The sequence below is a fragment of the Rhinopithecus roxellana genome, chromosome 2, assembly GCF_007565055.1.
Source record: "Rhinopithecus roxellana isolate Shanxi Qingling chromosome 2, ASM756505v1, whole genome shotgun sequence".
In the NCBI taxonomy this organism is placed as follows: Eukaryota; Metazoa; Chordata; class Mammalia; order Primates; family Cercopithecidae; genus Rhinopithecus; species Rhinopithecus roxellana.
Window position 1 is genome coordinate 78,200,730 of NC_044550.1, and position 12,127 is coordinate 78,212,856.

Consider the following 12,127-nt stretch of genomic DNA (forward strand, 5'->3'; position numbering starts at 1 on the left):
TATGAATGATAGGCACTTTCATACAAAAAAAGGCCAGTCAACATATTTTGTGAGGGGCTATGACTGGCAATATTTCAGTCCATAATATTGGGACAAATACCTGAAATTCTTAAGTGTGAAATTGCAAACCTTTAGAGGAAATTATAATGATGACCTAGTACAATCTCCTCATCTTACAGGTGATGAAACCAAAACTTGGATATCAAATTAAAGCTACTTTTTACAACACAAGATCTTAGAGATGAGAGGTTAAGAATGACATTAATAGATAGCATACAACAGTTTGAATATGTATTTGATATTATAACTACAAATACTCCAGCAGAACCTCTCTAAGGCCTTATAATTATTTTAGGTTTTCTTATACTTAATTTACATAGTTTCCCTAAAGGTAACCTGATTCTAAGTTAACTCAAAGCTGAAGCTTGGAATAAGCATGCAGCTTTATCCATTCATTTATTTATTGAAAATTATCTTCTAAGAACAATGGAGTACTAGGCACTCTTCCAGATATTTATTATATGTCAGTGCTTACATAAACAAAAAGCTCTGCCCTGGTAGCAAGGACACAGACAAATAATAATCAATGCAATAAATAAGTTGAAAGATAGAAGGTGATTGTGCTATGAAAAAAAATAGAGCAGGATGGGAGAATTGGAAGTACAGGATGGGGTTAATATGAAAGATGATTGCATCTTTAAATGTGGTGGTCAAAGTGGGACTTGATAAAGGTGACATTTAAGCAAAGGTCTGAAGGCTGGGAGGAAGTTAACCAAATGGAAGTGGGTGGAAGAACATTCTTGATGAGGGAACAGCCAGCACAAACTCCAAGGTGAGATTGTGCTTGGTATATTAGAGAAATAGCAAGGAGGCTAGTCTGGAGTGGAGTAAAAGACAGGGATTGCAGAAGAAGAAAAAGTCAGAAAGATTGTCAGGGGTCCAGGCCTGGTGGGACCATGTAAAGAATTTGGATCGCTGTGGGTGAAAGACGAGCGGTTCGAGAGATTAGAATGGAAGAGTGACATAATCTAATATAATGTCTTAAAAAATCGTTTTTGGCTGTGTTGAGGACAGCCTCATCTTTAATGCAGAGTTTCACTTCCTCAAGACCTCTTTTCCTTGAGCTCTTTTGTTATCTTGTTCCTCTGTAACAAGTACTTTTCCTGGATGGGGAAGGTTTAGAATGGCTTATGAAGGGCCCCATGACTCTTTGAAAGTCAAGGCTCCTCTTTCTGGGCCTGCAAAGCCTTTGGTGATCTGCTCTGCCACGGGCTCTGCACCTGTTGACCCCTAGCTGTGCTCCTGCTGGGTGGGCCTCTCTAGTTTCTTTTCTCACATGGCACCTCTTTGCTTGTTATCGCTTCTCCTTAGGAGGTGAAAGAAGGGTGGGATGAAAAATGTTTAGGATTTAATGTATTTGTTCTGATCCCATCACTTTTGTTTCCGTAATTATAAAAGCAGCATATTTTTAATGTAAAAAAATTAGGAAATAGAGGCACACACAAAGTCCTCCCCCAAAAGAAAGTATAATCTTCTTACCCAAAGATAACTTTAACACAGTTTTTATATCTTTCCAGAACTCTGTGTGTGTGTGTGTTTAAACAAAAAGGGTTTCTATTATGCATACGTTTGTAATCTTCTCATTTTACTTAATATATCATGATTGCATACATGTTAATAAATATTTCTTTATGCCAATGTTGTAATAACTTAGTGCTGTTTCATTATGTGAATATACTATTAGTTATTTAATTGTCAGTATATAGTTAGACATTTAGATGGTAATGTAGAAAATGTTTGTCCATATATTTAATTCTTCTTTAAAGTAAATATCGAGAATTGGTATTTTAGGTAAGTCAAACGTACACATATTTCTATATTTTTTGATGTATATTGCCACATTGTACTGAGAGTGATAATACCAGTTTTATCATTCTCACCAGTACTCTATCAGGCCATTTCCTCCTACCCCAAACCCTCATAAACACAGGACTAAGAAAAAAAAATGCAAGTATTAATATGTAAAAAGTTATATATTATTATGTTACTTTTTATTGCTTTGATAATTAACGGCAAATATGTGTCAATACCCTGCAGATTTCAACTAGATACCCTTCTTTCACCTGGAAAGAGTTTCTAATGCCTTCATTCTGGGTTGGCCTCCTTTCCTACATGCCATAGCATTTTGTACTTTAAGTACCACTTGTAAACACCAATTTACTTCTCTTTCTGCTTCATTAGGCTTTCAGATCCATGAAGGCAGGGATCCTGCTGTCTTGCTCATTACCAGTCAGTGACTGGCATATCATAGCTTCTGAACAAGTATGTGTAAGTCCTGAGAACCATAATTTAAAAATAATGAAATAATTTAATTATATCACCAGTGGTTAATATCTTTTTGCCCTTCTTAAAGAAAATATATTTTACCACCCATTTGACCAGCAGAGCAGTGGTCTTTTTTTCCCCTGATTTCTAGGCATTAGAAACAAATTTGTACATACTAGATTCTGGAGAATGAATGAATGAATGAATGAATGAATGAAGGCTCTTTCCATTGTCTATTCCATTTATAGTCTTCTGGTCAGCTGATGAGAATATACCTCCAACCTCTAGACTGAAAGTTGATTTAAAAACCCCCAGCAAAACAAAACAAAAATACAGGCAAAGAAGAAACTCATAAATTATGTTTGTTTGATAACTCAAAGTGAATCACATTCTATTTTCTAAATTAATTCAACTTCAGAGCTTTATCCATGACTGGGTTTCTAGCCAATTCTTGGCTTTCCAGGTTATCTAGACACTACTTGTGATCTGGCAGTGCTGTTCTAAATAAATCATGTGTTAAGGGATTTCTGTATTGTAAACTATAGATCTTGTCTCTGTTATACAATCTGTGAATTTCCAACTGAATTTCTATGAAAGTCTATTTCAAACCTCAAATGATTAACTACTTTATTAGCATATATTTCTTTTTTTTTCAGGTCAGACAGGTAATGTCCCCACATTGTAACTAGGTTCAGAGGGTGGCACATCTCACATATGTATGTGAACACCCATCATGTTCATGAACTACAAGAGGATCATATTACTATATATTTCACTTTAATTTTTATGTACCAGAATTATATTTGGTTTAGCTAATTTAATGAAATTTGTTAATATTTAAACATTAATAAACAGATAAAGAATGTTAGTCATTTTAATATAACTATTGAGAAAGTGAAGAAGTGATTTCAGTAAAAGTCAGTTGGTAATGGGTTTTGATTATTTGGACATCTAAGTTCAATGAATGCAAACAAATTAGAAAGGGGACAGGTGAAGAAATTGAGGAAAAGACTCACAGTTATTTCTCTCTCTCTCTCTCTCTTTTTTTTAAAATTGAGACAGGGTCTCACTGTTTCATCCAGGTTGGTGTGCTGTGGCATGATCTCAGCTCACTGGAACCTCTGCCTCCAGGGTTCAAGTGACTCTCCCACCTCAACTTCACCAGTAGCTGGGACTACAGGCATGCGCCACCACACCTGGCCAATTTTTGTATTTTTGGTAGAGATGGGGTTTCGCCATGTTGACCAGGCTGGCCTTAAACTCCTGACCTCAAGTGATCTTCCTGCCTTGGCCTCCCAAAGTGCTGGGATTACAGGTGTGAGCCACTGTGCATGGCCTCATAGTTATCTCTTAATTACTGGTAAGATGTTTCAAAAGGATTATCTGAAAACAATATAAATAATCTTTTCTTAAAATTATATTTTTAAACATAATGAAGTTATGTTGGGGATTGGGGTTGAATGCAAAGTACTAAAAACAAGACTTTGAAATATTTAAAAAAATAATGCTTTTATTTATTTCTAGTTTCCACTCCTAATTATCAGACTAAGCAATGACAAAGATTGGTACCTAGAATAGATATAAATTGCATAATTGCATGGTGGATGAATTGTTCAAAAGAGATGACTCTGTTCTCCAGGAGACCCATTTATTATTTTTCAATTAACAAAGAGTAAAAGGCCTTTTTTGACACTTTTACTTAAGGGACAGGATAAAAAATATGCCACTTATGCTTGGTAGGTTTAATTAAATGTTTGGTTTAAGCTTATAAGAAACTATTTGTTTTAGCCAGTTCAAATTGTAATAGACAATTAAAAATTCCATTAACAATTAAGTTGGCATTTTGATTAAAAAAGTATATCTAGCAGTATCAAGCCTCTCTGGTACGAAAGTTTTTGACTCTTCCTTGACATATTTCTTGTTTGGTGAATGTTTTAATCTCATCACCTCTTAGTGGTTTTCTAATTTTGTAGTTTATGATTCAAATAATGCTATTTAATCAGTGGGTCAGACTAATAAACCCAAGCTCACGCTCACTAAAATTTCAGCATAAACAGATTTGAATGAATGTGTTATCTTGTTAGCATATTGCTTTTTTGTGCAATTGCCCATATAGTTATTGCTCATTTTATGCTGTAAGCTTCGGGAAGATGAGAAGCATGCTTGTGTAACTTGATCTAAATAGTTTTTTTTTTTTTTTTTTTAGCACATAAAGCCAAGTTGATTAAATAATGATGATAACAATAATTTTAACCATAAGTAGTAAAAAATTATTGCACACACACTGTAAGCCTGGCATTGTCCTAAAAATCATATGTGCATGGTCTATGTAAGATAGGCATAATCTCCATTTTATACGTGAGTTAACTGAGGTTCTGGAAGGTTAAATGATTTGTTGAAGATTCAGCTATTAAATGCTAGAAATAAAAAGCAGCTTGCTTTACTCCAAAGATCATAATATCCTATTACATATGTTGTTATCAGTAGTTGAATGCTGTTTACACCATTAGATATGTTGTGTTTTACCATATTCCTACCATGAGAGCACAGTGATTCTCAAACTTTAATGTGAGCATCTAGTTAAAATACAGATTCTGATTCAGTAGGTCTGGGGTGAAGGCCTGAGATTCTGCATTTATAACAAGTTTCCTGGTGATGTTAGTGATGCTGGTCCGTAAGCCACCACATTAGGCGAGGCTTTTTCCAGTGATGCGGACACAACATAGAAGGAATGTAGGGAAATTGCTGATCAGACTTCATTGGAAGCATTTAAAAGTTTTCAACCTACAAAGTTTCCTTTTCGTTGGAGAATCTGATATGCCCTTCTCCACCTCTTAAAATTAGTGCTGTAGAGAGCCATGGATTTTGATGGGGCTGCCTGCTACATCCCTTTTGTGTTTGGGGATGGAAAAGGATCAGAAATGACTGACCCAGCCATTTCAGAACCTTGAACACTAGAACCCATTATGAATCCTAGGTGATGCTGTTAATGGTATGGTATGGACAAGGCAGAGGGGAAAGAAAATCAAAGGAAGGGAACTGAGTTAGGAAAAGGAAAGAAGTGGGAGGAGGAAAATAACGAAAGACAGTGGAGGAAAGGAGCCAATTACTTATGGTGCTGAATGACAGAATGATACAGAAGGTGGCCAGAAAAAGCCAATTTCTTATCTCTACATAAGCAAAATTTGAGGAAGCTTCTCATCTCAAAAATACCACTTTCCCCAGTTAGTTATGGGGACTCCTCAAATTATGGTTTTTATTCAGGGCAACCTTTAAGATAGTGTAGTATGTTAGGACTGGATGCTTTGGCTCACGCCTGTAATCCCAGCACTTCGGGAGGCCGAGACGGGTAGATCACTAGGTCAGGAGATTGAGACCATCATGACTAACACGGTGAAACCCCGTCTCTACTAAAAATACAAATAATTAGCAGGGCATGGTGTTGGGAGCCTGAAGTCCCAGCTACTTGGGAGGCTGAGGCAGGAGAATGGCCTGAACCCGGGAGGCGGAGCTTGCAGTGAGCGGACATCGCGCCACTGCACTCCAGCCTGGGCGACAGAGGGAGACTCTGGGCGTGGGGAGGGGCGGGGAGATAGTCTAGTATGTTAGTTAGCTTCTCTTACCCACTAGCGATTTCAAGGTGAATATTTTGAGCTGGGTAAAAAATAATCTTTCACCTTCACTTTAATCATCGTTGTAGCAATTGTAGAGCTATCTTGTCCTTATAATTTAGCTAATGAGTTTGTGTAATTGAAAACAGCGGGGTGGAATGGAGGTAGTCAAATTCCATTAGTGACTTTGTTCCTGAGAAATATGCATGTGTGTGTATGCCTGCGTACACACATGCACTTCTCATCTCATATCAGTGGAGTGACAAAAAATGAAAGCAACTTTTTTGTAAGTTGTATATTAAACAGTTACAACCATTGCTTTTTAGAATTCCTTGTTTGAAAAGGCAATTAGGTGAAAATTCCTTGGCCAGGTTATAGAGGTAGATGGCAGATGGCAATGTTATAGAAGCCACCAGGTAGCTTATGAAACACTAATGTTTTTATAAGTTTGTGAATGCCTTTCCAAACGCTTTAGTAAAATAAAACTTGTGAGAGGACTTGGTAATAGAGATAGTGACAAGGGCCAAGTTTGGGTTAAGAATGCCTTTGGCTTAAACATAACAATGTAGACATGAACCCAGATTTTGACAGTTACCAGAGAGGCTGTCATTTCAAAATGCCAATAGAGACTGCCAGCAGCAATTGCTGCAAGCATCTTTGATGCAGGTCCTCTCAAATTATCTCCTAGTAATGTGCTGTCATGTGGAACAGCTGATGGAAACACTGAGCCCCACTAAAACAGTCAGGGAAGATTTCATGCCACCATATCTCTGACTGGAATTTTCTAATTCTTACAATTTGTTTTTGTCTCATCAATTTCTTGTTGTGTATGGCTCCATCTGGATGGAAACTGTGGAATCTATCTCCAAATTTCCATATTAGTGTACTATTAATTTCTAGATTTTTAGTCAACAATCTATGCCACTGTCCTCCTTGATAAATTGCAAGTATGTGCTTTTTGTATTGGTAGTCTACATGAGAAGTATAGAGAATTTTAGTCACAATTCTTTCACTACTGATCATTGCTATGGCACTTATCTCCTTGTGATTTCTCCGCTAGATTTCTTCTGGTAAAGAAATCTAGCAGGACTGACTGACACAAGATTGTTTGCAGCATTTATTGGTGTTTACAGAGCCTTTGACTTTGTGGATTGTATACATATGGTCTGTCTCATGAACTTCTAAACTTCTAATTGACACTGAGTTACTAATACGTCTACATAACTGCATTTTTTTTTTTTTGACAGGGTCTCACTCCATTGCCCAAGCTGGAGTGCAGGGCGGCAATCACAGCTCACTGTAGCCTTGACCTCCCCAGGTGTTCAGGTGATCCTCCTACCTCAACCTCCCAAGTAGCTGGGACTACAGGTGTATGCCACCATGCCTGGTTAATTTTTGTTTTTTTTGTAGAGATGGAGTTTTGCCATGTTACCCAAGCTAGTCTCAATCTCCTGCCTCAGATCCCCAATGTGCTGGGATTATAGGCATGAGCCATCATACCTGCCCCAGAACTGCATCCTAGTAGCATAGACTGAACGTCTCATGAATGGTCAGAGACAGACTCAGTACCTTTTTCTTCCAAATTTGATTCTAAACAGCTTCATACTACTTTGGGATCAGTATTTTATTACTGGTAAGTAAAATTATATAAAATAAGAGATGTAAGCCAATAAGTCTCCATTATAAAGAGCTAAGTACAAATTTGATCTTCATTAAAATTCCTAATTTTTTTCTCACTTCTTAAAAAAAAGAATCTTCCTGGCTATTTTTCCCTTTTTTTTTTTTTTTTGACACACAGTTCACTCTGTCACCCAGGCTGGAGTTCAGTGGTGCGATCTCGGCTCACTCCAGGGTTCAAGCAATTCTCGTGCCTCAGCCTCTCTAGTAGCTGGGATTACAGGCGTCCACTACCATGCCCAGCTAATTTTTGAATTTTTAGTAGAGACAGGTTTTCTCCATGTTGGCCAGGCTGGGCACGAATTCCTGACTTCAAGTGATCTGCTTGCCTAGGCCTCCAAAAGTGCTGGGGTTGTAAGCATGAACCACTGTGCCCAGCCCCTGGATATTTTTCTATAATTACCTTGTAGATGTATATTTACTCAAAACAAATGCCTGTGGAATCAGAAGAACCATCCTTTTAATCCTTAATTCAAATGAAAGTGCAGAATCTTTCAAAATAAATATTATAATGCAAATATTGACAATTAAGAAAAAAAATAAACCTCCTTTTAGTTTTAAAGCAGTATGTTTGGTATGGCACCCTAATTCCTCAAGTACCACAAAGGGACAAGTAATTTCCCGAAGAGCTTTACAACCTCCCAAACCAGTTTTGATCCATGCAGGGAACTGAGGGCCAGAACATTAGCTTGGTTTCCTTCATGAGCTCAGTTGTATCCCAGGCATGGGAAACAGAGAAAGTATAAAACACAATCTCAGTCCTGAAGGACTTTCCAACTTTAGTGAGAAGGTAAGATCAACTGCCACATAAAAACTGTATATAACACAGGCCCCCTTTAGAAAAATGAATTTTAAAACCACAAATACAAAGTTGGGGACAAGAGTGAATAGTCACCATCAGAAGAAAAATTCTGATAAATTATTGGAAGCTGGGAGATTTAGGTGCCTTGCTTCTAGATATTTCTGGACAATGCACTAGAATTGCTTACATAGAAATGTGTCCTGAATGCAGCTGGGCTTCCCCTCCTCATCTGGAACATTCCATGACAGAAATTCCCAGCCTTCACAGGAGTCTAGTAAGCAAGAAACTCTGGGGTTTTGGCTTCACTAGCTTCCCAAGGCATCTGCCTCTTCATATACCTTCATAATAGTCATTAAGAGAACTGTAAAAAACCAGCAGTTGGATTCTACAAGTAGACCCCAAAAGATTCTACATATATTTTATTTCCCAAAGACTCTACATGTGAAATTCCTACATTTATTCATTCAACAGATATTTATTGAGCACCTTTTACATGGCACATACCACTTTACCTGCTGAGAGTGAGTCATGCATAAAACAGATAAAGCCACTGCTCTCACAAAGACACAATTAAAAATATCATATGTCATGTGGCAAATACCTAAAATAAAAGTAAGAGGACAAAGGATAACAGACTAGGGGACTAGGAGGGCCTCTCTTCCGGGTGCCAATGAGATGAAAGCACAAGCAGGAGTGGAAGAGGATTCCAGTCAAAGGGATCAGAAAGTGCAAAGTCTCTGAGTCTGGGGCTCATTTAATATGTTGAAGTAATGCAGGAAGGTCACTGTGGCTGGAGTAGAGAGGGAAAAGGGAAGAGGCAATGAGATTAGGAAAGTAGCTAGGGATAAGATTATGCAGGGCCTTGTAAATAACAGTCAGGAATCAGGAAGAGTAACATGGTCTGACTTGGACTTTGAGATGGCCACTCTCACTGTTGTGCGAAGAGCAAGAGTAAGGAACCAGAGGCCAGTGAGGAGGCCATCACAAGGGCCAGACAAGAGGCAGTGGGGCATGGGCTAGTGATCTGGTAACAGGGATGTTAAGAATTGATTGAATTCTGTGTTTTCTAACATAGTGTCTGGAATCCCAGCTCCAAAGCGACTGACTGACTGACAAATTTTCAAGGAGGTTAATTAAGGAACCCTACTGTTCACTACACTAATATTTATCCAAGTACAGGGGCCAGCTGCATCAGAAGCTCCCATGGCTTTTGTTAAAAAAAAAAAAAAAAGATTCCAGGGCCTTGTCACAGACCTGCATAGAATATCTATCTGGCAAAGGAGGCCCAGGAATATGAGGTTTTAACAAAATTTTGACCCTGGTCCTTATGGAAGAGAGTGCTGAGCTCTTGCAAAGGTTTGTGTCTTGTTAGACATTTCAAGCCCATACTTTAAATATCTTTAGGTTAGAATTGAGAATATATTGTGAAATTAACAATGAGAATTACAAAAGCTCAGTGTTTTCGCCTGAACTCTCAATATGAGATGTCTCTATCAAGCTGTCAGATTTTAGCCTTATCAGGGGTTTCATGAAACTTTTTGTCATTTTACATTGATTTTCATATTCCTGAACCTTCTGAGTCAACTTGACTTTTAGCCTTAGATTAGAGATTATAAATACTAACAATTGAACCTAGAATGTTTTAAAGCTTCTATCTGTATGAGCCAAGTGTGAAGTGTACTTAAGAGAAGACAAAGGGAGTTTGGCAACCCTTTCTAAAGCTATTTTTGCTTTTTTATATATTAATAAGTGATATGCTCTCTCTTTACAAACTATTAATGAAGTAAAATAGATTTCTCTGGCTTCCAAAACAGAGGAGATGATACTCTGAGATGAGGCAGTTAGAAATGAGGCATGAAACAATAGCTAATAGATTTTGCTTTCTGTGTTGCTTTCTTTCCCTCTCCTGCCTTTCTTTATTGCTTCATACTGGACTATCTTTAGATATAAGAATGAATACTAAACTCTGTTTACTCTAAAATCCTTTACCATTGTGTGTGCTTGCATTATAGTAAGAGTATGAGCATCATTTTGTATTCTATATTTTTCCAGTATTGTATACACAGTAAATGTATTATGTCAGTCTCTGAAATTACCTTTGTTGTTTGTTTGTTTTGAGGCAAGGTATCACTCTGCCGCCCAGACTGGAGTGCAGTGGTGCTATCTAGGTTCACTGCAGCCCAACCTCCTGGGCTCAAGCAATCATCCCACTTCAACTTCCTGAGTAGCTGGGACCACAGGCGTGCATCACCACACCTAGCCAATGTTTGGATTTTTTGTAGAGACGAGGTTTTGCCATGTTGCTCAGACTGGTTTCAAACTCCTGAGCTCAAGCGGTACACCTGCCTTGGCTTCCCAAAGTGCTGGGATTACAGGTGTGAGCCACCATGCCTGGCCTGAAATTACAATTCATAGTGGCTTTATGGTAAAGCGTTGTAATGTCATGCTGTACTTCATATAACCATTTATTTACTGCTTGCCATTTGTACTTGAGTTTTTCCAGTTTTTCAGTATATAATAATGAAGTATGACATGGCTCTAAAGATCTTTATGTAAATTACTTCATTGTCTTTGGGTCTATTTTTTTCATGAAATATTCCCAAATGAATGATTGTTGAACTAATATGTAATAAAAGATGTTTTTAAAATGGTAACCAGCTGCCAGACTGTTTCTCAGAAAGCTTGAACTGATATTCCATGCCATGGATAATATTTCATCATAGAACTACAAAGTTTAAGCACTTACAATTTTTTTTTTTTGGCCAGTTTGATAGATGTAACTTACTCCATTATTTAAACCTTTTCATCTTCTCTGTGGTTAAAATAGAATACTTGTAAAATTGGGACATGAATTTAGGGCAGAATCAGAGCGACAGCTTTCTGACAGATGACCTCTCCCTCATCAGTGTTATTTTCCAGTTTCTTTGGCTCATTTTGCAATGCAACAACCTAACAGGGTGAAAGTTCCAGATACTCCACAAGGTGATGGTTTTGAAGAGAAGTTCTTCTGCTGGGCAGAAGAGGGCACTGTTTGTTTGTACTGAGGCAGAACAAACCCTGGCCTGTTTAGAGAGAGTAATCACTGTCAGAGCCAGCCCTTCACACTTGCGGTCCGGTGACCACTGTGGTGGGTGTCACAGCTCCTTCCATGCATGACAAGTCCTGTTAAGCACTGAATTTGCTATTATTCACTGAGCTCTACGAAGTTCCAGCCTCCTAGAAGACCAATGGAATCATTTACACTGCTGACACCAAGGAGTTAGCACCTAGGCAGTTAGTTGCCTACCACAAGAAGGTGGGCTGGTTTGCTCCAGGAGACAGCAGCCGGTCCAGACACCTGCAAGGCTCCGGGGAACCACAAGGTTGATTAGAATTTGATGAGCAGCGAAGGTCAGGAATTTAGAAAGGCTGGAAAAGCAACCAGACTAGGATTTTAAGAACATTTTTGTTAAAATTAAGAAGTAATATCCAAGATTTTTAGGCCAAACCACATTTCTGTATTTCTTGTTTTTTTGTTTGTTTGTTTATTTTTTTCTAGTTAAAAAAGTCACATAGGAAATGTACAAATGCATTATTATGACAAAAGATTAAATCACACTGTGAACTGCTGAGCAATCTGTAGGTCTCTTTTTTGCCTCTTTGTTCCACTCACACTCCCCTTCTCAAAGGTCACTGCTGTTAATAGTTTGATGACTTTGTTGTGGGCATTTAC

At 37.9% G+C, this 12,127-nt stretch overlaps 1 non-coding gene across 1 annotated transcript; it reads right to left on the reverse strand.

The window, feature by feature from the left end:
- Positions 1-2,980: 2,980 nt before the first annotated feature.
- On the reverse strand, positions 2,981-3,081 carry LOC115896284. The gene has a single exon (XR_004056186.1). It is a non-coding gene; the product is annotated as a small nucleolar RNA U13 (small nucleolar RNA).
- Between the last annotated feature and the right edge of the window lie 9,046 nt (positions 3,082-12,127).